The sequence below is a fragment of the Eptesicus fuscus genome, chromosome 17 (genome assembly GCF_027574615.1).
Source record: "Eptesicus fuscus isolate TK198812 chromosome 17, DD_ASM_mEF_20220401, whole genome shotgun sequence".
NCBI lineage: Eukaryota > Metazoa > Chordata > Mammalia > Chiroptera > Vespertilionidae > Eptesicus > Eptesicus fuscus.
Genome location: NC_072489.1, coordinates 13,283,399 through 13,310,114, shown reverse-complemented (window position 1 = coordinate 13,310,114; position 26,716 = coordinate 13,283,399). Strand labels below are relative to the sequence as shown.

The following is a 26,716-nucleotide window of genomic DNA, read 5'->3' as shown; positions in this document are numbered from 1 at the left end:
GGGCCCCCATCCTGGTTTACCAAGGCTCCAGCGGGTCTGAAGGATACAGAGGTGACCGCAGGAGAGGCTGCGCGCTCAGCCCGGGGCAGCTGCAGCCAGCGGGTGCCTCAACAGCTGCAATCGGAAATCCAGCAGCAACTGCTGGAGTCTGTGCTTCTAGGGCACTGACAGCGAAGACCTGGAGGCTAGGCCCCTCCGATGGGAAAGGCATGCCTCTCACGCTGGCAGGATCCCAGACTCAGGCCCGCATCTTCACTCCCCTTTCTCCTTCCCTTCCCCTTTGCCGCACCTTTGAGGTGCTGGGACGAGGGCATGCTCAAAGATAAGCCAAAGGGACTTTGCCTCCTTAAGCTCCTTTATTGCTTTGCACAAATCTCACACAATCACCCAGTGTTCCTTCACTCCATCAGCCCATTTTTATTGGCACTATTCTAGGTGCTGGGCATATGGTGCCAAGCACGACAGAGGGACGCCCTGCGCGCTTGTTGATCGGATTCCATTATGGCGCCTTCTTCATAAAACCTATCTAAACAGCGGTTGTCCTGATTTTACTTCCTCGTTTCGCAACTGCGGAAGCTAAGGACAGCCATCGAGTGTCAGACCCAGGGAACGTCCAATGGGAAGAGGCCTTGGAGATGAGCGTTGGTGTCACCCTCACATCAAGGACCAGACTGACACCCAGAAATAAAGAGACTCATTCATCTGACCCCAACCCCTCGATGGCCAATGAGAACACAGAGTCCTGGAAAAGTGACAGGCCCACGTAGCATCACACGGGAAGGTGGTGGCTGAGTCAGGCCCAGAAGGCAGAGAACCCAAAAGGACCCAGCTTTTCGCCTCCACTGTCAGTGTAAAGGGGGGACCTTATGGTACAACTTAAAAAAATGAAAGTGTTGAACTTTCAACATTGTTTTTAATTATCATAAAGACCCAAAACAGACTTTGCTCCTATACCTGGGCAGGAGAGATCGCCAGAGGGGCCCCAGGGGTGGATGAGGAAGAGGGGTGAGGTAAGGGACCGAGTGAGGGTCAAGGAGGGGTCAAGGTCAGGGATAGAGTAGGAGCGGGGAGGACAGGCTAGGGGGGTCTGTTCATAATAAGAAGAAGTACTGACTTCATACTTCAAACTGAGGAAGGTCAGGGGCTCTGGAATCAGGCAACCATCATGATGTCTGCTTTAATTTTTCAAAACAAGTGATGTCCGTTTTTGACAGGTCATTTTGACATCATCAGTCCCCACAGCGGCATCAAGCCTGAGTGCAGCACAATGTCCTATTGTCCCAAGCCGGCCCCAGGCTACACAGGTAACAGTGACGCAATCAGAGCCACATCCGGCCACAGAAAGCCTCCCCCTGGGAAGCTCAGCAAAATATTTTATGTAATCTCACTCCCCAGCACAAGCCCTAGCTGCCTGCCTCTTTGCAGTAACACTCGAGGCTGGCCTCAGAGCGTGGGAACCCCGGGTGGGGTCTTAGGCACATTCTCCGACATCTGTGGGTCAGGCTCTCCTTCGGGGCCACGCTCCCCATGGCAGAACCGACTGCTGGGATGTCAGAGGCACCAGAAGAGTAGGCTTCCTGCCAGGCTGGGGAAGAATGCTGGGTCCTGGGCAAGGATCCTGGTCTGGATCGTGTGGAATAGAGCTGGAGGCAACCATGGTCTGGAGGAGCAGCCATTACCACGAAGCCCCTTCCCTCCACTTCTCAAAGCCCAGGAGGGATGCCAGCTCCACGGTCCACCCAGTGTGAGGCCGCCTGCCTGTGTGCAGTGTGGCAGGGGCACGGGAACCCAGTGCCAATTCTTCTGCATGAAGACATGCCACAGTGTCCTCAGAGCCCCCAGAGCCCGGGCGTGGTGGCTCTCACTCCCGAACCCCCAGGCCCAGCAAAGATGCTGGAAAACCCGAGGCCCGCTGACGTGTGTTTAATCGATGAATAACACGCCGAGGTCCTTGTGCAAGACGAAAAAGATGCTGCCCTGCCTTCCAGGAACTTTCTGGCTGCCCGATGTGTTGTCAATGGTGAGATCAGAGATGGAGTCCAAATCAGTGGCTTTTAGACTAACCCAGAAGGGCTCAGTCCTAACCGTGCTGGTCACCACCGCCCCGAGCCATGTGTCGCCTGAGCTATCAACTATACTGACGCTGTTTCCCTAAGTGAACGTATATTGTTGAATCGGTGAATGTGTTTTAATGAAACTTTGTAAGACTACCACATGTAAAACACAAGGATTACTTGTGGGGGGAAAAGAGAAGGAAACCTTAAGATAAGCACAATGCAAAGCAAAACCAGATCACGAAACTCCAGTGAGACGCTGGCAGAGGCTCCCGACCTCGGCGGCTGCAGGGACAGGCGAGCACTGAGACGTATTCAGGCTCAGCCTGAGACTTTCTCCTTGATCAGCAGGCTGCAGGGAAAGTGCAAGGGCCTCTTCCTCCCGCTGAGTCAGGTCCTGCCCTTGTAGCCGGCACGCCCACTCCCCATGCTGTGCTCCCTGCGCGTGGGGAACCCTGAAGCCTAACCAACTCTCCAATTTCTGTTAACACTGGGCCGCTGGCTGAACTGGGCTTCCAAAGTTCCTGCCCGCCTCGCCTCCTGAACACCCTGCAATCATTAGGATACAATGAGGACACAAAGAGAGGGCGAGAGGGTGCCCAGTTCACCAGCTGGCAGTGACAGAGGGAAGACTTCTCAGTCTTCAGTGATACCATGGAACCCACATCCTGAGGCAGGGGAGGGCTTTTAAAACGCTTGCATTCCCAATCTTAGACCACGAGTAGAATTCACCAAATTACCCCCCAAGACATGGAGGCTGTGAATCAGTGTTGGCAGGTGCAGAGAGTGTCTGAACCGGGAAGGGAAGACCGAACTAGGGCCGGGCGTCCTTAAGAAGCTGCTGGAGGCGGCGTGCGCAACTGGCCACTCCAACGCCCATTCCTAAGGAAATCGTGAAGGCCACAGCCACGCGGGCCTTCACGGGCCAGTACCTGGGCCTGCTTCTCAATCAAGACCCAACTGGGATAGAGTTCCCAGAATCCCAGGCAGAACTTGGCAAAAGGAAACTTACCAGGTAAAACTAGAGGCGTACCAAAGCGAAGACTTACGTAAATCGGAGTTGACTATTTACAGTACAAGAAAATTCTCCACTGTCCAAAAGCCATCCTTTGTAGTCCAGCTTCCCAGGAACACAGAAGTGTTTGTTAACAGGTTATTAACTCTTTGGCAGGTTCTCTAGCTCCAAAGAAAACGTGTAGGGAGAGGAGGGGGACAGAACTGAATCCCTGCTCTGTCTGTCTGCCAAGCTTCCAGTAAAGGGCTTTCCATACAGTATCTGTTAATTAACCCTCCCAGAAGGTGAGGAGTGATCATCTGTCCTTTGCAGAAAAGGAAACAGCACAGAGAAGTACAGTAACTTACCCAAGGTCACACAGCTACTGTGGCACCAAAAGCACGGGCTGTTTCCAGCAGCACACAGCACGGCCTTCCCAGGGAAGTGCCATTTGCATTATTGTCACAGTGTACGGAATACGCCCTACAGTCACTGAATTGAGTGACTGTAGGGCGTATTCAGTCACACAATTCAGTGACTGTTTGAAATGAACATAAATAAATGCTAGGAATGCCATACACAGTAAAGATGACTCAATGGAGCTTAAAACTTACTAAAAACGTATATGGATCAGAGGCGTCAAATACAAATTATCTGACTATGCTAGGCTAGAAAGAGAAGAGATTCCTCGTGTCTAAAACCCTACCATTCCAGTCCTAATTCTTCACACACACACACACACACACACACACACACACACACACACGATCCTTCAGCCAAAATGTCCCATTTGAGTAGACTGAAAGGCAAGGACTAGGGAAGTGTTCCTAGCTTTCCATGATGCCCCGCCCCCACCACCCCACCTCCCACTGCCCCCAGGATCTGGAACTTGTCTGGCTGACCAGAGGGCAGAGCAGAGCGCTTGTTACCAAGGATGAGCCTGGGCTGCTCTGAGTGGGAGCGTGACTTATCCTCCTTCAGGAGGCAAACTCTGGACGTAGGATGGAAGCATTGATTACCCAGCGGTTATCAGGTGGGGCAGGATGGGGGGAAAGAGAAAGGAAAAGACAGGGAGGGGAGGGAGGAGGATAGGGTAGAACGCAGGAAGCTCAGTTAAAATATACTGTCAGTAGCACAAGATAAAAATAAAAATAGGTTTTTCAGTAATTTAAAGCATTTTTAAAAATAAAAGACATGCTGGTGGGATTGTGACTAGTTTTTAAATGACTTTTAGAGTTATTATTACATCATCTTTACGACTTTAAAATTCTAGAGTGGAAAGGTGTAAAACATTCATGGATAGGAAATTCAGAGGGACTGCCAAGGGGAGCGTGGTCTGTGATGGTTTTATAAAACAGTATTACATGCAGTGCCTAGCATCCTCCTGGGAGGCAGAGCCAAGGCCCATTGGACCAGGCCTGAAGGATTTCATAGAGCTTGAATGGGCCCTCTGATGGCAGGGCCTAGATACCCCCAGAAAGAGAAAGGGGTACAGAGGGGAGATCTGCACTGGGCGCCAGGACCGACCTGTCAGGTGGGATTTGAACGCACCACTCGACTCTGATGCTGGTGTGCTTTCCATCACCAGGCCCAGGAATGAGGAGGGAGGACTGTCGGGGGACTTTCTCATCCGGGGCCTCGTGGCACACCTCAAGGGAATGTCATTTCCATAGACAACTATGCAGATGGCCCCCCTGGGGCCCTGCAGAGTGGTGGCATCCTGGCCAACCCCAGTCCATCGGCTCCGGGGCAAAGGTGTTCAACCATGAAGAACCCAGCTTTCGCTCGGTGCCCCTTGCAAAGTAAAGACCCTCGGTGGACTGCGTGTGAAAAGCAAGGCCTTGGGGCCAGGCTGCTCAGCACTGGGGTCTCAGTCCTGCCACCCTAGGCTCCAGTACTTCCTGCTGTGTGACTCTAGGAAACGCCCCTACCCTCTCTGGGTCAGAGCTTTCTCATCTGTACCAATGACGCTGCACCAAAACCAAAGAACACGCGACCTGTGTGCTGTGTCCACGGCCGGGCAAAGGGGAAGCAGGCCCACTGAGGCTCGCAGCAGACGCCACGCAGCCCTGTTCTAAGCCTGCCCTTTGCACAGGTTCATTCACTGAGTCCTTCCAGTAACTCCGTGAGGCCTGTGCAATTTTTATCCACATTTTATAGGTAAGGAAACTGAGGCACAGAGAAGTTCCGTTTCCTACGGTCACATGGTTAGTAAAAGGCAGAGCAAGATGCCCCTCAGCAGCAGGCTCTGGAGTCTGCCCAGGCCATTGCCATACAACGCCGCCTGCTACAGAGGCCTAAGGCCCTCTCTGCCCGCCAATAAGACTCAGCCCAACCGAGGTGGCAGGACAAATATGAAGATTTAAATGTTGATGAAATATTTAAATAACCCTTTGAGATAACAGTGGAAAGATATGGCCTGGCAGAGCATGATTAACTGCCAAATGCAGCCAACCAGACAGAATGGCTCTAAAGGTCCTGGAACAAAACGGTGAGGTCATCCTGAGATTGCAGGAAGCCCAGGAGACTGAATAGGAACTGGCTTTTGCAGGGTGAGCAGGATCTGAACAGGCGAAGAAGTGAGAGAGCATTCTAACAAGAAGTAAAATTCATAGAGGGAGCCCCATATCTGAAGAGGTAGGGGACCCCAAATGACTAAAGGTGCTTAGAAGAGCAGGACACATAGCTGAAAGGGTAGGCTGAGGCTGGGCCTCGGGGTAACGTGGACTAAGCCAGGCCAAGGAGTCTGAGCCTTACCCTGTAGGGAATAGGGAGCCACGGAGGAGCTGGAGTGTGGGGGGAGAAGTATCATGGCCAGCTCTGCAGGTGATTAACTGGACTCACGAGGGGGTGCCAAGGAGGAAACATGATGCATTATTACAGGTGTTCGGCAAAGAGCTTTGGGGTTTTGACAAAGAAAAGTAAGAGATTGAGGTCATGATACGCCTCAGAAACCAACTAGGGAGGAGACACCTGAAATCTTCCGTTGGGCGTCTTCTTCCCAGGACTCTTTAGAACTTGGCATTCTGTGCCATCGGGGAGGTAAGCGAATAGGACCCCAAGAGTCCCCCAGGGTCATATCCAGTGAGCAGGACTTTAATGCTATTTTTATCCTTCTGACCAGAAACACACTGGGAAGAAATGAAGCGTGAACATCCACAAGAGGCTCCAAACATCCTTCTCCTATTAGCCATGAGGCGACCCTGCAGACTCACCATATGGCCCAGCAGCCAGTGGCCCCTTGGGATCCTGGACAGGTTCATCCACTTAATTATTTGGTGACTATAAATAGAAAGGCTGGACAATAGGCTGAGATTCCTCTGTCTTGCAAACAAAGGCAGGGTCCCCAGTTGGCAGAATGAGGAGCATGGGGTTCCCCTCAGCCCAGCCAGGCCATTCCCTCAGGGTGAACCAGAGCCTGAGGCAGCGTCAGAAGAGTGGGGATCACCTGGGGCCTCTCCTCTCCCCGCGGAGTGGGCAGAGGGGAAAGGGGGCCGGGGAGGGGGGGGGGGGGGGGTGTCAGGAAAGAGGTCACCCAGGAGACTGGAAAGGTCCATTTGCTTTGAGGTCAAGATCTAGCTCTGGTCACCCCAGACCTTTCCCACCTTCCCACCCATGTGCCATGTTCAGCCATTGCTCTGGCCCCATCTCACTCCCAGGTTATCAACTGCCCTAAGTTGACCCAGAACCAGGAGGCGAGCTCAGTAACATTCAAGGGCAGGAACAGCTGTCCTAGATTCCTGGTGCCACAAGGAGAAGCTTGACCCGGGGACCCCCTTCCCCTCTCCTCCTGGACCTGTGCCACCCCACACCTCCATCCCCAGCCGTCACTCCTGCCCCTCTGGTCTCCTCGCCCTCCGAGACGGGCTTTTGGCATGTGCACCTTAGCCCTCCCTTGCCCCAGCTCCCAGGTTCTCCTCGCAGACCCCACAACCCCAGGGGGAACCAGGTTTGCGGTGACATAAACCTGGCTTTGCCTTCTGGTTCTGCTGCTTTACTGGGCACATGGCTGAATGGTTCAGTGCCTCAGTCCCTTCAACTGTGTGATGGGCACAATAATGGTACTGACCTCTGGGATATTATGAGGACAGGAGAGAGAGAGAGAGAGAGAGAGAGAGAGAGAGAGAGAGAGAGAGAGAGAGAAAGAGAGAGAGAGAGAGAGAGAGAGAGAGAGAGAGCACATAAGGGTTTCTCCTGGAGCCTGGCACGTGGCACCGCCCCTAAGGCGTGTCACTGGCAGCTCTCAGCTACATCCGCCCCCACCCCGGAATACACAGGGCTCAGCACTGTTCTAGGACGGGCTGGTTCTCCCCACCCCTTCCCCTTCCCGCCCCAGCAGAAGCCAGGTGGCACATTGGGCATGTCCTTGAGACTCCCGATCGTGTCAAGTGGGAATCTGAACACACTTCCCTAAGTGTCTGACACCTGCTGTTTACCCTGCCTAGGCCTTCCTCCTCCTGTCCTGGCTCAGGGGCCACCCTCGCCACAGGTGGCCGGTGGGCAGGAGAGCTCTCCTTCCCAGCTCATGTTTGCTTTTCAGCTAATGTGTTTACCCAGCGACAGGATACCAGGGACCAGCCGGGATCGCTGGGATCCAGGAGGGGTTGGGTACACACGCAGAGATGGGCACCAGGTGAGAGAAAAAGCCCTTACGGGCACTCGTCTCCGGCTGAGGTCCCTGCCTCCACACACGTTTTCCGAAAAGGAATGTCTTCTGTGGTCGCAGCAGGCTCCGGCCACTCTTGCCTGCAGAGGCGCAGTTTCTCTTCGTCTGGAAGCCCTTGCCTTCATGGAGTCCGCCACAGACACCTGCCCACCTCAGAGCCATCTCCGAGCCCCCTGTGGGCATGTTTAGAGCCATGTCTGGGTTGTAGTTGTGGCTCGGACAATTCTTAGGGGAGTTCATTCAAGCTGGTCTTCATGGGGCCAGGGACCTGGGAGAGATGTCTGCCATCAGAGAGACTGACAGCCGTGTGAAGTGCAGAGGCCTGAGCACACGAGGAACCAGGTCTGTCTGGCCCGGCACCGGCTCCCAGGTGGAACAGAAAAGAATCAGGCTTTGCAATCAGAGGCCAGAGTCACATCTGAGCTGGCCACTTCCTGGCCCCGTGAATGCTGCTGACCCATTGAACCTCTCTGAGTCTCCATCTCCTCATCTGAGAAACGGAATGAAAAACTGCCTTCCGCAAGGGGCTGTTCTGAGAATACGAGGATGTAATTTAGAAAAATGACAAGCACATAGTAGGAGCTTGCTTAACAGGGCTGAGATTTGCCAGGATGCAGGAGTATTGTGTGATCTATCCAGACTCCTGCTCTGGGGAGACTGGAGTCCTGAGAATCATCACTGTTTCCCCCAAAGTAAGTTCTCCAAGGATGGGCAGCAGCGAAGAGGAGGAGACCTCTCCTCTCTTTTCTTCGAAAGCTGCTGGTAGCCAGATGAAGGGTGGTGTAGGCGGCCAAGCAGCTAGATCCTTAAACAGCAACGGAGGTCTTTGATTGGAATTAATAATGACATGGCACCTGTGAGCTGACTTGGAGCCACTTTACTTTGCCACATGGCAATTATATTCACTGTCCTGTCTGCTGGTTTGTGAGATATAAAACGCCATGCAAACGCCTCGGTTGTCTCCATGCTCAGAGGGGGAGGCTGTCCCAGAGTGGCTGTCAGCCCCGTGTTCCAGCCTCTCCAGAGGTGATCCTGGGGCTCCCCAGGCAGTCCTAGAGGCCCGAGGACTCCCTGCCCAGTGGTATCTGCTGAGCCTGGAGGGACAGCTGGGCAGCCTGTCCAAAGGTGAAGGCTCCCTCTGAGCAGGCGCTACCAGGGTCAGGGCCTTGAAAAGCCTCGCTGGACAGCACAGGGGATTCCCAACACAGGTCATCAGCAAGAGTGTCACCAGCGCCGCTTTTTCCCAGGTGAGGAGCAGGACATGAGGCACTATAAACAGGCCCCGTGCCACACCGGGAGATTTGGTTTCCATAGCAACCCAAGGACAGCTGCACAAGGAACTATAAGATGTCCAAGGCTTGTCCCCGACAGAACCAGAGTGCTGGGATCCCAATAGCGAAGACCCCCAGCAGTGCTGGGAGATGGAAAACATCTGTTTCTGTCCGTTTCAGGAACGCCCAGGGAAGCCATACAGGGAAGAAAGAAAAGAAAAAAAAAGGCTATCTCAGCTTTCTATGAAGGCAAGCTCCAAGAGCACCCTGTGTGCTGAGCTGATGCAGGCCCGGTGAGCTGAGCACTGCAGGGAGTTTAAAGGAAAATAGCTGTGCCCTCCTCCCCCAAACCCTCCCCCCCAACACACACACACAATGCAAGCACACACAGGAAAATAAAAACATACACAGGTTCCTATGGTAGATTTGTACATCAGAAAAATAGCAATGAATGACCAATTTCAACAAGATCCTTTAATAAAAATGTGTACTTAACATTACCTTTGGACAGTTCTATTACTATACTAGTATTGATTTTTAGAGAGATAGAGGAAGTGGAGGGGAGGGGAGGGGAGGGGAGGAGAGAAACATCGATTTGTTATTCCACTTATTTATGAATTCATTGGTTGATTCTTGTGTATAGCCTGAAGGGGGATCAAACCTGAAACCTTGGTGTATTCCAACAACACTCTAACCAACTGAGCTCCCCAGTCAGGGCCTATAGGTGTTCCTTTAACTAAGCAATTATTTCCTAAGAGAATTCAGCACGGAATGTGAGGGAGGGAGGCGGGGAGAGAGGAAGGGACCTGAAACCCAAACCCCGCACCAGGTAGAAGCTGCACAATTAGCAGCCAGCGATCTGATATGGAATAACTCGGGAAACTTAATCACACGGCATGGCACCCGGGGCCTGCTCCCTGTCCACAGATGTCACCACAGTCATCCGTCAAGGCCAAGGGGTGGTGAGCCACAAACAGGCCATGGGGCCGCTCTGTCTCTGCTCGTTCGTCAAATCCCAAAATACCGTGATGACACCCAAGCCAGAGCTTCTGAGGACACGCGAGGGGAACTCGGACTTCATGGGACAGGGACCCAAGGCATGGCCCCAGAAGCCAAGCAACAGCATGAGCAGTAGAGCCAGAGGACGGATGGCAGGAGGCAGAGAGGAGCGGGCGCCTGTGAGAGGAAGATGCTGAGCGGGAAGCACCTGCCAGATGATGTGGTTTCCCTGTTCTTCTCAAACACCTGCTAAGGAGACCAGTGACGTGAACACGGCAACTGCCTACGGAAATCCCTCCCCCCGCCCAGGGCTGTCTGAGGAGTCAAAACTGCAGGCTGTCAGGCCCAAGACCGGCCTGTCTTCAGCTGAGGGCCCAGGCCATATGGATGCTGGCTGCCAGCTTCTCCCGGATGCCAATGAGGACAGCCCCTCCACACTGGGAGGTGGGCGCCCTAGCCGGATCTCTGCCACCACCTCAGAGGAGTCTGTGAATGAAACGGGCGACCAGGCTCAAGGAGGTTCTCGAGGCCCCAGGAGTCCCCCCAGCCCCCAGTCCCAGGCTCTGCAGGAAGAAGCAGGTCATCTCCCCAGGCGCCAGGCAAACTGGCTGGAGGACACCGAGCAAGGTCACCCCAGGTCACTTGGGGAGACACAAGCCAAGACTGGCTTGGCTTTCACTAAGGTGATCGCTAAGAAAGCAAACCACCGGGAAGTCATACGCAGGCCCCGTGGGCTTTCTTGTGGTGACAGGGCCTCTGCCTGCACATCCAAGCTGCGAAGGTTTCCAACCGGCCTTGGCTGTGCCGTGCTCGGTCCCACCTCCACACCTGGGCTCCTGCTGCTCTGCTCACCTGGACGCGCTGCTCGCCCAGCTCTGCCTGCGGCTCCGGGACACCCAAGCCTGAGGTCTCCTCCAGCCCCTTCGTCAAGCTGCTCCTGCCCGTGGCAGTGCCCTGGCCTGACCCCCTGCGGACGGCCTCCACCTGGGGCTCCATCAGGTCAGCCTTGGCGACAGGAAAGGGCTTTACCCAGGGCCACAGGGACAGTCCTGGGGACTACCTGCGGCAAGCAGCCCTTCTGGCCAGAAAGGGTGGACACTGTTGGGCACTGACAGGATCAAACCCAAAACCTTGGCGTGTGCCCTTGGAGCTCCCTGCCAGGCTGGCCGAGGCCTGGTGGGGCCTGCATCACCTCCACTTGTCTCTCTGGCCCCCTCCTGCCCTCTCACAGGCACTGATCCCCATTAAACATCCTGTGTCTGTTTCTAGGGAACCCAGTCTGCACCAGTGTCCATTCCTCTCAATGGTCAATGGTTGGCCATTATTATTATAATCCGGGTTTCTCCCGCAGAAGATGCTCGATAAATATTTGAGAATCGTTTGGAATAATTTAATGTTTCTACTTGTGGTTCGAGCTCAGGCAGAGCTGCCTCCCTCCCAGGCACTCAGAGCAGCTGCCCACCGGGTAGACCCCAAGACAACGGGGCCCTGGAATGGACCGCCATGAAGGGCACGCCTTCCCCTGGCTCCCTGGCAACCACCCAGCACACGTCTCCTTCATTTCGGACGAGTAGCCCGAGGACCAGGTGGAGATGATTCACCTGGGATGTTTGGATCCTGGGACCCAGAACAGTGGTCGCTGGGTCCTCGGCGTTCTAAGCGATGGCCCCGCCCTTTTTCCTGGAAGGTGGCGCCATCTCATAGGCAACGCCACCAACAAGTGCAGCCTCGCTCACCGGGCACTTGAGTCAGGATGGCCTGGCGGCGCAATCATGTTAAAAAGGTTACAATTAGAGACGCTGTTAAAACAGCCCTTTTGGCGTCACTGAAGATATTTGCCGAGTTTAGTGCGATATAAATAGCAGGATTTACGGTGCCATGCCTATCATTTTGAGCAGGCTGACATGCCAAGGGGACACTCAGTGAATGCCCATCCAAGCTGGGGCTTTTCTGGCCTGGTTTTTCTCTCCTTAATGTTAACGTTCTCAGGAACAGTAATCCAGGGTGTGTCCATCCTAATAAAGGGACGATGGTATCCTGCTACTCAGAGGGCCTGGACAACCACACCAGAACGTAAGCCGAGGGCGGGCGGGGGAACATCCTCTGCTCCCCAAGCTGCTGGAAACACTGCTTCCTGCTTGGGGAGTGCATAGTATTGTGCATCTCTCAGCTCAGGTGGAAAGCAACCTTGCAGAGAAGGGCCGGCATTCATCAGAATGAGGGGACTGCTTTCTAGCCGGATTTCAGCCTGAACAACAAAGATGAGCATTGTAATAGCACCCCCCATTGGCCAGGTGCTCTGCGCACACCCATTTCATCCTCTCACGATCCAACAGGGCGTTGATTGGCGCACCCATTTTACAGGTAAAGCAACCAAGGCCCGGGGACCGCATAACTGATCTACATCACCGAGCTATTCGGCAGCAACAGCCAAATGGTTTGGCTCTAACGGGGCTTATTTCTGAACAGAGGAGGCAGGTTGAGGAGGGGCACTTTTTACTTTTCATTCCATGTGCTTCTGTTTTATTTAAATTTGTTATAAACAGCAAGTCTTCTTGTCTTACTTTTTAAATCTTCAAAACATCAGAAAGAACTTATGGGCAAGAGAAATGGTCCTACTTCTATAGAAAGAAAGAAGTATCATAATTTGACAGTGTCTACCAACAGCCATACACGTTTCTGTCCTTTGCTACAATAATGCCATTTCCGGGAATCTATCCTGAAAAACTGAGCAAAGACAGACACATTTATATGCAAAAAAAAAAATGTTTTTATTATGAACTGTTACTTTTAATAAGCAGAAAGAAACTAAACGTCCAACAACAGAGAAGACTGGATGGACTTCCTTGTGATGGACTGGCGGGTGCCATTAAAAATATTCTTGAAATAGCAGTAGCAACAGAAAGGAATGCTTATTACATATTTTTAGGTTTAAGAAGTAACAAGTAAGTCTAACTACCAATGCAGATAAAAACCTAAAATATGCACCCCCTCCGACATGGAGGGTGACAAAGGCTCTTAGAAGAGTAGGTAACCGTGCAGAGAAGTTTCAAGGATGAAGGTGGGTGGGTGGGCAAACAACTCTTACTTTTTATTTTATATCTTTATGAATTACTTGAATGTTTTCCATGTGTTGCTTTTATTTTAAAAAATAAACATATGTAAAGCTTTACATATATTATGATCCAATCATGTTTTCAGAATAACATTTTGTTATAATAATAAAAGACACCAAAACATGACCTCTGAATTGCAGAATTATAGGTAAGATTGCTTTCTCTTTATATTTTTGTGTGTGTTTCCCAACTTTTCTACCAGAGACATGAATTTTACCATAAAATGCCTGTTTTAGACTTTAAAACATCCTCCTAGTAAGAGGATGTGCTACTTCTAATGAGGACCTTAGAAATTTCCGGTTTCAGCCGTCATGTCTTGCCTCAGACCCACCCCAAGGGTCACACTGTCCTGAGTCCAGCGGAAGAAAGGGCCACCTGAGACCCTTACAAGAAGCCAGCTAGCACAGTGGCCCCCAACTCACACCGGCTTAGCCTCACATGCCAGCTGAGGCCACTCCCCACCAGCCCTGGGCACCTGGTACAGAGGCCCCCAGAATTAAACAGGGAAGAATCTTTCTCTGATTTCCACCCTGAGCAACACAGTGGCTGGAGGACATGAAACAGGTTTTTAAAAGGAACCTCTCCGCCCTGAAGGTGACCTGTCCACCCATGGGAGGTCACATCTGCGCTGTGCAAAGCACTGAGGGGTCACAGAGATGACCCAGACGTGGACCTGGCCCTCAGAGGAGGGTGCAGTCCAGGAGAGGAGGCGAGGTGTGTCACCCACTCAAATCCTAGACAGGAAGTGACCAGAGCCCTAGAGGCAGAGGGGAGGATGAAGGGAGTGGGGTTCGGAGGAGGAACGCTCACGTTCAGCCTGGGGGACAGGGTGGCTTCCGGAAGAGGTGGAACGGAAACTGGCTAGAAGTCTAGGTGTCCTCAACAGAGGCCAGGTGCTCACCTGCCAGGTGAGGGCAGCCTCGGCAGTGTGTGGGCCACACGGGTCTGAGGACTGCCCCTCAGCTGCCAGGCATCACCTCGTCCAGTCACCTATATTTCCAAAGACCTACGTGCCTGTTTTTATCTCCCCGGGCACACAGCTCAGTCACAAATCGGCAGTAAACAAATCTATGGATATTTACTAGATTTTTTTGAAATTCACGCGTCTTTTCACCACAGGAAACTAGACCTAACAACTGTTTTCTGTGAAGCACTCCTGGCTCTGGCTAATTCCCCACTCGATGGCTCCCTCCCACCAAACTCTGCTAACAGCAGTGAAAAGGAAAGCACCGGTCCTGTATCTGCTCACTGCTTGGACAAGAGCGGGCCTTGCCAGACAGCAAAGGGCTCTTTCGGTAAAAGACGGCAAGACTCTCCCTTCTTCCCTTTGGCCCCCTACCTGGCCACCAGGAGGAAGGTACCAGCCTGATCCTCTCCCCGCCTGCCCTGCTGCCATTCAGTAGGGTCAGCCACACAGCCAAGTAAGACTAGTCATGCCTCATGTGGTCACCCAGACACACGGGGACCGTAGATCAAGGGTGGTGATCACACTGAAGGGGTGAGTGAGGTGAGTTCGCAGGAGAGCAAAGCACGTAGACATCTAACCAGGGTTTTTCCCTAGAGGAAGTCAGTCTGGGGCGGGGGTGAGGCGGGGGAGGGGAAAGGGGTTTGTGGTGGGGGGGCTAAGTTCTATAAAAGTTATTGGAGAATGAAGTGAGTTAATGTAATTGGAGCGAGAAAGACATTTTGATGGTGATGAGGAGGCGAGGGGATGATTTATTTGTAATGGACAAGGCTGTACCCACCCGCCCGGTGGGACATTATACACACTGTAGACATGCACAAGGTTAAGCACCTTCACTGGCAGACACAGTGAAGGGACAATCCTGCCAGGGCCACTTCCTGTCTGCCCACATGTATGGCACTGCCACAGAGCTACTGGCCCTCGACTGCCACTAACCTCACCTGCACACTGGGGACTGCATAATCTCTAAGTTCCCTTCTAGAAACGAGGTCTTTTCCGGGAATAAATATTCACCCTCCATCTGCTTTGAGGGTTGGATGGCGTCTTTTTTCAATGCAGGGACCAAGAAGGATCGTTGTCTCGCGTACGCGCTGTTTTTGTTTTGCTGGTTTGAGCTGAAGTTCCAGCTCCGGGACCCTCTCGGGTCAAGATGCTCATCAAGGTGCTGGAGAATGTGCCGTCTCCTTTAAGGGCCAGCAGACCTTAGCTCAAACTTAGATTTGGGGAATTTCCTTCATCTCGCTGTAGTTTGCTCATGGGGAAACCTGGGATAAGGGCACCTGCCTAGCAGGGTTGCTGTGCAGACAAAGGAAATCCTGGTACGTAGTGAAAACTTACTGCCATGACTTAGGCTGAGCCATGGTAAAGGAAGCCCCACAGTTGGCATCAGTTCCTTAAAACCTGGTGGTGCCAGCTCGACCTGCTAATCTGGGGTCCAGGTTGGCTCCTGTGACCACCACCCGATTCCCTAAGGGCTCACAGTACCCGCCTTCACAAGCCAATCAAATATTCCCCCAGGGATAAGCCCAGCCCCATTAGAATGGCGATTCTAACGCCCACTGAGAAACGCTTGCAAGAACGAGAAGTTCCAGAACACTAGGCTGTTCCCCACTATCTAGAGGAAGAGCAGGAGCTGGATTGACTCCCCTCCTGAAACAACTAAAAACCCAGGTTTGCACCCACTGGTGCTCAGGAGGGCAGGGCAGGGACCCCTGAGAAACAGAGGTGCCTCACAACTGCCCAGCCTCCAGCCTAGAGCGTGTCCAGACCCCAGCACAGAGAAGGGGGGCCCCTGAGCAGCAGGGGTCTCGCCGAGCTGGGAGACAGAGCTGGATGCCAGAGGAGCCCAGGCGGCTGGAATCCACAGGGCAGGGCACCCGAGGGGAGAGCCGCGCAGACAGCACTGCAGAGGCCAGCAGGGCGGCCCGAGCGTCTCCAGCCAAGGACTGGTCAGCACAAGCATGGAGGAAACTGCCAGAGCGGGAGAGAAGCCCCCTGAGGAGCACAGAGAGCACCCCGGCCTCACATGGAGCAGGAACAGGTCACCCCCAGAGCAGAAAACCTCAGAATTCATGGGCACTGGCCAGTACAGTTATGGGTTGAGCTGTGTCTCCTTGAAAGTCCTATGTTGAGGGCCTAACCCCAGTGCTTCTGAAAGTGACTATATTTGGAGATGGTCTTTAATGAGATAATTAAACCAAATGTGGTCATTAGCGTGGGCCTTAATCCAATATGACCGGTGTCCCGGGGAGAGGAGATAAGGATCAGACAGCACAGGCGGAGGGATGACCATGTGAGGACACAAACCAGGCAGCGGCCATCTGCAAGCGGAGCGGACAAGCCCCAGAAGGAGCATCCCTGACTGCACCCCCATCTCCCAATCCAGCCTCCAGCACTGGGGGGAAATCGAGTCACACTGCTTAAGCTCCCGGCCTGTGGTATTCTGTATGGCAGCCCTCGCACACTAACACAGGTACTCAGGAGGCTCTTGCCTCTGAACGGGGAAAACTTAGTCCTGGATGAAGGCAGCTCTGGTCCCACCTCACAAGCTTAAGAAGCGACGCCCAAAAGGGTCATAGTTTCCATGTAATGTAACCATGTCCCGGAACAACAGGAGAATATGTACAGAGCACTAACATATCCAGCACCCAACAAGGTAAGATGGACTGTGTCTGACATCCGTTGGCAAATTATCAGGCATGCGAGGCAAAGGAGTAGAAAAACACAGGCCATCATGAAGAGAACAATCAAAAGATGCCCCAAGCAATTCTGCAGTCACATCCACCGTGCACGTCAAGACCCTGCCACAGAACCCACCTGGGCCCACAATGCCTTGTGAAGTGATTCTCCAGGTCCCTGCTAGAGACCTGCGCTATCTTTTTAATTCTAAAGAGGGTCAATCTACGCGGAAAGGACAGAGAGAAAACGCTATTCTATCCTGTTTCTCTGTCTGCTAACAGTGTCACCTTCCCGGCGGCGTTACCAGCCCGGCTCGTTCATCTTCTCACTCTGGCCTATCACCTTACAGAGTCTGTGGCTATCTTCCTCTGTTTTCACCAGTTTCCGTTCGTCCTGTGTGTCAGCCTTCCCGAACGGCCCTCGGTTAGGTGGTGCTGCAGTCCTCATTCATCGGGGCTCTTAAAATCAGAGTTTGTCCCTACTCACTGCATCTGAACCTGTCGGCTTCTTTTCATGCCTGCGCCCACTCCTGCTTCACTTGGGGTTAATGATGTGACTATTAACGAGTGGCACATACGTCACATGCCGTGTGTAGAGCCTTCCACCGCTCGTGGGCTCTACTCTCTGTCGAGGCCCTCCCATGAACAGCTGTCTGCAGCAATCTAGAGGGACAAGAAGTACAGAACCGGCCCACGCACCCCAGGCTCGTGCTTCACAGTTCCCCATGTGTGCGCAGGACCATCTGCAATTTGTCCAGAGACTGAGCTTCCTGCCAGGAGGGCACGGGAGAGAGCTGGCCACGCCCCTGGGAGGGGGATCTCCTCTACCTTGCAGCCGTCCACCCTAACTTACCCCCTCTCACTCCACATTAATCCTTGTCCCTTCTGAGTTGTAAAGTTCCAGACTAACATACCAGCATCGGTCTCTCTCAGGTATTCATGCATTCTCTCATTTAAGTAAGGAAATATTGATTGGGCACCTACTATATGCCTGGCAACACGCTTCAACCCTGTATCCTTTTGACCCTCACAGCAACCCTGAGATGTAAGATAGACAGGAGCCATTGCCCCCATTTTAGAGGTGAGAAAGCTGAGGCCTCTAGAAGAGAACAAGTAACCTGTTCGAGGTTACGCAGGGAACGAAATGTGGAGCCGGGAACGTGAACCCAGGACTCCTAGAGCCACACTTCACATGGACACGACTTGTTCACTAGAGTCCCAGCACTGAACTGGTTACAGCCATGTCGGAATGCCCCCTGCCCTCCCTGCCCAGCCTGCTCCAGACCTCCTCAGCACCCCCTGTTTTGAGTGCTCCTTTGCAATCCAGAGAAGCAGTAACTTTTTCCTCCCAATTCATTCACATTTGATGAGGTCACAAAAAATTAAGGTGACCTTCACTTAATCTACACCTGCCCTCTCTGCTAGGGTGATGGGGTAGCATCAGGCAGGCCTGAAGGATCCAACATAAACTCCGGCAGGGCACAAGGCCACTCCCTGCATGCTGTGACCCTCCCCCTTCCTCATGAGCCACCTTCAAGGACACGTCCGTCAAACCTGACTTGCACAGAAGGCCCGACCCCCACGAAAGGACAGGCTGGAGAAGCGCCGGCCCCTGGGTCAGTGCAGAGAGCCGGAAAGCAATCCCCTCCCCCATCACTGCCGTGCAGAGTGGAAACTGGGTCAGAGCTGGCCAGCCCATTCATTTAATCCAAACTCCCCCTGTCCATTCAGCTTTTAGTCTTCGGAGCTTTCAGTCCAAGGATGCACTATTTCCTCTACAAAATAAATTAAGCCCTTGCTCTTTGATCTCAGGGCTTTTGTGCAACTGATGGACAGGACAGAAACAATCTGCCGTCCTGCTGGCATCTCAGACACACACACACACACACACACACACACACACACACATAGTGCAGCCACTGCTTCAGGAAGCAGAAAGCCAGCTTCTGGCCACCTGGCAGACATCCTGTTGAGAATGGAGCATGGCTAGGAAGGAGAGCTGCCACCCATTCACCCACTAAAGCAAGAAAGTCTGCACGAGGCGCTCCAAGCCCAGCCACGGAGTCAAAAACTGTGAGGCACGAGCTCTCATTTGGCCACGTAGACCCATTTTGTGGAGTTTTTGTCCTCATTCCCACCCCAGGACCTTTGCACGGGCTTAGATCCCCATCTAAGATGATTTCTCTCCGCATCTTGGAAAGCTAACTCAGCCCTTACGTCGCAGCTTAAATATGAACTCTCCGGAGAACCCTTCCTCGTCAAAAGCAGCTCGCATACACCACCCTCACTGGTCTATCCCATCGCCCTGTTCTGTTATCTCCTCGGCATGCATCACAATCAGAAATGATCTTGTTTGTGTTTTGTTCTCTTGTTTATTTTCTGACTCTACCTCTACCACCATGACAGCAGGGTGTCATCCATCCTGATCCCCACTGTCTCCACAGCAGTTAGCAAAATGCCTGGCCCCTGGGAGGTGCCATGTAACTGTTCAGTACAGCAGGGAGACTGAGTGAAGGAGAGAGAGTCCTATTTCCAGTGCCAGCTCTGCCTGCCTCGCGCTGAGCGAGGACCAGCTTAGTGGCACGGCCGCCACGGGGTGCAGGATCCGCTGAGGGGGCAGTCTGTGTGCCGGAGATCAGGAAGGCTGCCCGAGAGCAGGAGGCACACGGCTGGCTCTGGGGAGGCACAGAGCGTCGAGGGAACTTTCCCACAGGCTTGCTCAGCCCGGACAACGGAAGGACCATGGCCGGTTTGCAGAAAGGACCCTAGAGCAAGAGGACAGGCGCTTATGGGTGTTTCTCTGAGCCCTTGGGTTTCCCCTGAGTGACACAAGGTGGCTACAATATTTACTATGTCAAACCTTTCAGTGGGTACAGAGCAACTTCAGAATCTGAAGAAAGATAGCGACTCTTTCTTCTAGTGAAACGCATGCACATGCAAACCGACAAAAGGGTGCCTCCGTTTCCTGGAGGTGCGTGGACTCCCGGCAGCTCATCCACAGGCCCCGGGAGGAGAACGTCTCAGCTAAGGGCTCGCTCGGGCCCCATGTGGGCCATTTGCCCCTGACCCCTCCTCTGCAGACTACGCGCCCCAGCTCCCTTCCTCCGCCTGCTGGTGGGTCTGGCCAACGGGAACACAGGCAGAGCCTGGGCGGCAGGAGGGGAGCATCCGGGGTACTTCTCCCATCAAGTGGGTGGTGTCCACTGTAGCTCCACCACCTCTGGGTCTCCGGCTCTCCCAGAGTCCCTTCTGTGGCCCTGCCCACCCAGCAGGCCCCCCAAGTCCCAGTATCCCCGGGTTCTGCTGGATCCCGGCCTCTCGACACCAGGCCCCTGTGCCTCCAGCCCCAAGGATGCCAGCAGCTTCCTGCAGTTGCTATTCTCAGGGCTGCTTCTCCCTTTCCTGCTTGCTTTTGATCTCCTCCCACACCTCATACCTCTCTCCCCATGTCAACTCCTACTGCTTTCTGGTTTCCTGAGTGGCCATTCTGGGAGGCTCTGAGCTTCTGAGAAACGCAGGTCTGACGTGAGGAACAAACCCCTAGGAAGTTGGAGGAGACTAGGAGAACTATTTGCCTACAAGGGCAATGCCCCCAGCCTGTCCAGTTCCCTTCCAAGAAAGAGCTAAAAATGGAAAGCCTCGAAATCACCACCTCGTTAAGCTGTTTACTGCCTTTCCTTGGATGTGCAGCCCTGAGCAGCCATCCGCTAAATCACGCTCCGATCAAGGGCAGCCGGGGTGAGTTTTCCCAGCGTCCCGGCCGGGAGCTCGAGCTGGCTGCGGAGTGTGCCCTGCCAAAAAGGCCCAAGAATGCAGGACAGCTCCAGGGACACGCATCGGGAGCCTGCCCAGCCAGGAGCGCCTGTCCTGTAGCATCAGACACACAATCTGGATTCCGTCAGCCACGAACAGGATCCTTCCACCCAGGGAGGGCGTGCAGGGGGGCACGGAACCCTAGAATGGCATCTTCTCATTGTGCTCGCTTTTTTTATGAAAGCCCTGTCTATGCTCCCTTAGTCCTCTGAACCATTCGGCAAGGCGAGTAGGGGGGCACGGAGCCGGGAGTGGTGGCGGGGGGGTCATAGTGCCCCCTGGACCATCCTCACTGAAGACTGAGGCACAGGCACAGGGAGGTTCGGGTGGCGGGCCCCAGGCCACACAGCCACGCACGCAGAGGCAAAGCCAGGATCAGAACCAGCCAGGGCAGGGAAGGGCTTTACCCCCTCCCCCCCACCTCCCACGACTTTCACACACAAACCTCAACATCCTATGAGTTTGGGCCCCACCCAGCTGCAGACCCGAGGTGGAAATTTCAGTGCAAAGTGAATCATATGAAAGTACTGATATTCAACCATTTTTTTTGCTTTAAAAAAAAATGGTAATTTCCTGTGGCCCCAGTGAGTAGTTTGAGGGGTGACTCCAGGGATGAAGCAGTCAGGGGGTGTGTGTGAACCGTCAGGACACCACTGCAGACCACCGAGGCCCAGTCCTGCTGGGGACCTCGGGAGGAGGGCCAAAGCGCCCTGCTCTGCCTGGCAGACACCAGCCATGTCCACTGCTCACACTGAAACGACCTAAAACTGAACACTCAGCTCCTCAGTCTTACTAGCCACAGTTTAAGAGCTCAGTGGCCACAGGTGGCTGGTGGCTGCCACGTTGCCCAGCACAGATGTAGGCCGTTTCCACCCGCACAGAAAGTTCTGTGGGCGGTGCTGGTGTAGAACATGAATCCGAGCTGTGCCGTCCGAGAGGCCAGAACCTGGGCTGTTTATACTCCCATCGGGGTCTGGGATGGGGCTGCTTGGAGGGTGTTGAGTCTGGCACTTCCGGCTGTCCTGGCTCACTCTGGCTCCAGGCAGCCAGGGCTGGGGAGGGTGCAGGCGGTGGGAGCAGCTGGGTGGGATGGGAATGGAGAGTGCTGGGGACACAGGCAGGGCGCTTACGGTGTCTGCCACATTCAGCAGTGCCCCCTGCACATACCTCTCCACTCCCGCCGAAGCCCCTATGGGTAGAGGTGTTTTCACAGCTCCTTCCCGATAGGACTGGGGCCCTGAAATCCTCTGCCTGGAGAAGCCGCTCTGCCCTAGACAACATACTCAGAAAGACACAACCCAGGCCTGGCAAGCATGTACGATCTACAGCAGACGGCTAGGACACCGACCACAGCACGTGGCAACTGACGGAGAACACTGACGGAGAAACTCAGTTAGGCAACCGGCATGAAGCAGCCCTCCGGGCAGTGCCGGGAGTGGCACGTGTCACCTCCAATGATAACCTAGAGCTTAACCAATACAGTCTGGAGACCAAGTGCCTCCATTAGGCAGGCTGGTCCCCGAATAACCATATTATGGCAATTTCTAAGTACAGCTCTCAGACATCACAGGCCTGATCAAATGCCTGGTAGACTCTGAAGACCAGCACTCACAATCTCCCTCTCTGCCGGTCCTCCCTCCCAGGGGCCTGCTCTCCGCACAGCATAGGGGCCGGAGCTCAGGCCTCCTGGAGCCTGACCGCCTGGGCTCACATCCCATCTCCTTCCTACTCCTGTGGGGCCTTAAGTACATTTCTGATATCTCCGAGTTAGAGTTTTCTCATCTGTAAGGCACACACAAGAATAATAATAACAATAATAACAATAATAATACCTTCGAAATAGGGCTATTAGGAATAAATGAGTCAATATTTGCAAAGGACTTAGAACAAAGGGTCAAATTTGTTCTGTAAAGGGCCAGGTAGTATTTCAGGCTTTGTGGGCCATGTGGTCTCTGTAGCAATTTCTCAACTGTGCCCAGGAGCCCAAAGTAGCCATAGGCAATACGTAAATGAATGGGCATGGATGTTCCAATAAAACTTTATTTATAAAGTCAGGGGGTGGGCCAGTTTTCCCTGCAGGCCATTTCTTAGAATAATACCAACCCCTAGCTTAGAGCAATACCTGCCCTATAATAAGTGACATATTAATGTTTGTTAAGTAAGTAATTAAAGTATGCTGTGCTCTCCTGCCTCTCAGATTCTTCCTGCATTGTTTCCTCTGCCCACCCACCCCCCTTCAGCTATTTTTTGGGGCAAAGCGCAAAAAGCCTCCCTCTTTTTTCAGCCTCATCCCCAGAACACTGTGCTTGCTCTTCTATCCGGACACTTGTCCCAGACTGCCATTCGTGGAGTGACTTGCTCAGCTGTAGAATGTAATGGTTCCAGTAGATGAGAAGATGACCCAGTGTCTTCATTTTATAGATAGGAAGCAGGGTCCAGAGAGGCCAAGTGACTTCCTCAAGGTCACACAGCAAGGGTCACCACCAGACACTGGGTGTCATGAGTCTCAAGTCAGTTTGGTCTTAGGGGGCTACGATATTGGGGGGAGGAGGCACAGAGTGCCCGGCAGTAGAAGCTTCACTGCCGACCATGAGCTCTTCATTTCCAGGGGCCATTCCAGCCTGGATCCAGGGCTGGGCCAGGCCCCCTCCCCAGAGGCTCTCACCTTCTCTCTGGGCACAGTATGTTGGAGATTTGTCCCCACACGAGGCAAGTCGGGCGTGCTTTTGAGTTTCTGGTGCACCCAGTGTGGGACGGGCAGATGCTGAAAGAAGAGGAGTTGGTCCTGTTTGCTGTTTCTTCCTCTTCCTTCACCTGAGAGTAATACCCAGTGCCCTCCGTGCAGAGGGGATGCACAGGATAGAGACCACCCACAGGACACATGCCCCTGTCCCTTCGCTGTCCTGGGCATCGGGGGCAGACCCCAGAGCAGCCTGGACCTGGGGCTGTTTGGCTGCCCAGCACTGAGGGGGGCCAAGAGTCACAGCCCAAAGCAGGGTCGCAGACACACAAAGTCAGACACATACACACAGGAATGTGCACACACACACTCGTACACATACTCTCATAGGCATACACACTACACATGTGTATACACACAGACACAGATACATGTACACACAAGCATGCATATTCACACAGACACACACATGCTGACATTGACACATAACACATATACACATGAGCACACAGATACACAAACATACAAGTACATGCACACGCTGACACATAAGCACACACAAACATGTACACAGAGACATACACACATATACATGCACAGTAACACATACACATGCTCACACATATACCTAAACATGGCCATGTACTCACACAGATCCACATAAGCAGGTACACATGGGCACACACATACGCACACACTGCCTGTCGCTGTAGCTTTTCCTCGTACAGATGTGCACAGCGTGCTTTCCCAGGAAGGTGTGTAAGGTTGCTGAGAAAGGGACTGTGTCCTGGTCACTCCCTCCCCACTGAAGGCGCTTTCACGCCCACAGCATCCTGCCTGGGGCCCTGAGCACTGCTGGTGCTCATGCTTAACTGGTGGAAGAATGAATGAAGCTGTCACACCCATGGGCCTAAGTCCATGGGCAGAGCTTGGTTCAGAAGTGCTGCCCCCCGACCATGCCTTCACCAGCCTGCCCAGCGTGGGAACCAGTCTGCCCCTTGCCAGCCTCTTGGGGGCGTGCTGCTCCGTCACACCACTGCCAGAGGTGGGAGAACCCGGATGAAACCCAAGCCAAGTCGGTGGCAAGACTTGTCTAGGGTGTAGTCAAAGGTCCCCCTGGGGTGGGAAGGGCGTGGTAGAAACCATGGCTAACGTGGCCCTGGCAGCCTGGTCCCAGCAGGCGGGTTTCCAGCTGAACTTCATAAATAAAACCCAGAGCCCAGAGCTCACTCTGCCTGAGGGAGACAGGGACATGGCCCCCACGTGGCTTCCCTCCAGGCCACCGTCATGCAAAACAGTGGCTCAGAGGGAGAGTCCCGGCCCTGCTCGACCTGGAAGGTGTCCCTTTTTCATGGCCCCTCCCAGGAGGGACGTGAAGGGCTCCTGTTCTTGGCCCCGCCACACTGCACTGCCAGAGCCTGACCTGTCACCTGCTCTGGGCCCCAGCGTTCCTGCCGCATCTACCAACTGGGTGAATAAACGCTCCATCCTAAACGCTAAGGATGCGTGCCAAGGAGAAAGGACTCTGCTCAGGAGCGATGGGAGCGAGGTGGGGGCACCTCACAAAGCCTGCGGAGGAACATGCCTTACCCGCACCTCCCCGATGAGCAGAGGAGCGCTCTGCAAGTTAAGTAATTGATGGAGCTCGGTCTAAAAATACAAACTAGGTTGGCACTCAGGGTGGTTTATTGCTCCAAGAGGGAGTTAATTCAGGCACTCGGATCTCCGTGGGACGGGGACTGCGTGCCTAAAGCAGGAGCCTCGTGAAGGAGGCTCGTGAGCCAGGGGACCTCGCAGAAACTGGGTAAGACGGGGCGTTTACTTCAACCCTGAGCAAGATGAAACCAGAGAAAACGGGCCGGGGAGCAGGGATGGCAGCCCAGGCCTTCGCAGCCCAAGGAAAGAAAAGTCCGGAAAGAGTTGGGGGCACAGCAATCAGTAAGGAGGTGCGGGTGGTCCCACACAAGACGGCGTTCTCGCTCCCACCGATTGGGCTGCAAGACCCAGCCTTGGAGCTTTACCGAGCCCCTTGCTACTCCAAGCGAGGTCCCAGGCCAGCGGCGTCAGCACCACCTGGGCCCTCGTCTGGAATGCTGACTCTCAGGCGACCTTGGGTGGACCTGAGCATCCGAATCCCCACAAGATCCCCAGGACATTCCTGTGCACACTAAAGCTTGAGAGGCACTGGATAGGGAGTCAAAACCCCTGAATTCTGCCCAGCTGCTGCCTTCAAACTGCCCTGTGATTGGGTGGGAACCCCTTGACCTCTCTGGGTGCTGGAGTTTCCTCATCTCCTCATTGGGGCAATGATGCGAGTGAGCCTTGTTTCTCTCCCCTGGGTTCCGTCCAGGAGGCTCAGGTCAGACCCTCCATCTGCAATCCTTGGAGAGGTGGGAGGGCCTTTGCAGAGAAATGATCTCACACCCTACCAGGCTGCTCCCTTCCCCCTTCCTACGTCATCAGTGCCAGGGAGGAAGGCAGGGAGATGATCCTTGAAGGCCACACTGAGACCAAGAAGATGGCCTCCTAATTTCATTTTAAACCTTAATTGCTCTCAATTTAGGGGGGAAAAAATGAGAGACAGCTTTGCTAATGCAAATCCGAGACGAGACATGCTAAGTAAGGCAGGGCATCCCATCTAAAAATTCCAGGTCTCACACTGTCCTTTGCTTTCAAGAATATCAGGTCTCAATACTGAATTCCCATTTAACAAATAGGCTTTCAGGGCTCAGAGAGGTTAAGTGAGTGGGTCAAAGTCACTCAGCCAGTGAGAGGCAGGGTCAGCTCAAGAATCCAGCTCCCTGCCTTCTAAAGCAAACACTCCTACGGACTTCAGGGCACCCGTGTTCTTGACAGACAACCCAGACTGGTGTGTGGACAGTAAAGGAAAAGCCATGCTAATTTTGGTCTGAGCTGAACAGAATTGAGAAGATAAATCTACCATGGGAGGAAATGACATCACAGAGCTTAGATAAAAAGCTTCTAAAGTATTGCTTATCTTGTTTCATCAAATTCATGCTTCCCTCCATTAGCTCCAGGTGCTGAGTGGACCAAGCACCTGTGCTCCACACAGGACTGTAATTGGGTGTAAATCTATCTAGGGAGAAAAAAAAGGAATATGGTCCAAATTCTAAACCAAAAACAGGAGAGAGGCTTAAGTACACTCAAAATGGAACACATTAGTAATTCAGATGCTAAGTTCTGAAAAAGCCAGACCTGAGTCTTCTGGTCCCCACCTGAGTGCCCAACATCGTCTCTGAGGATGCTGGGAGTAGCGGTGAGACCTCAGCAGAAGCCGGCTCCTAGCCCACGGCTGGTTCCGAGAGTGCTGCGAGCAAACTGCTTGGCCTTCCCAGGCTCTGGGATAAGTGCAAAGCCAGATGGCAAATGGAAAGGCATCTGTGATGGGCCGCCCTTCTGCCCCAGGACGGCACCTCTGTCGCAGAGCCACCTGGCTTCCCCCAGACCTGAGAAAGCATTA

General features: G+C 53.5%; 1 protein-coding gene and 1 long non-coding RNA gene across 24 annotated transcripts in view; one reads left to right on the top strand and one right to left on the bottom strand.

The window, feature by feature from the left end:
• Positions 1 to 26,716, bottom strand: part of KCNMA1 (potassium calcium-activated channel subfamily M alpha 1) — a 689,823-nt gene that overhangs the window by 512,711 nt on the left and 150,396 nt on the right. The gene's annotated exons all lie outside the window — the stretch shown is intronic.
• Positions 4,438 to 6,338, top strand: LOC129152030 (uncharacterized). Of its 2 annotated transcripts, none has more exons than XR_008558751.1 (3): positions 4,438 to 4,582; positions 5,932 to 6,090; positions 6,173 to 6,338. It is a non-coding gene; the product is annotated as an uncharacterized LOC129152030 (long non-coding RNA). The 2 variants fall into 2 exon arrangements; XR_008558752.1 differs by lacking the exon at positions 4,438 to 4,582 and adding an exon at positions 5,065 to 5,208.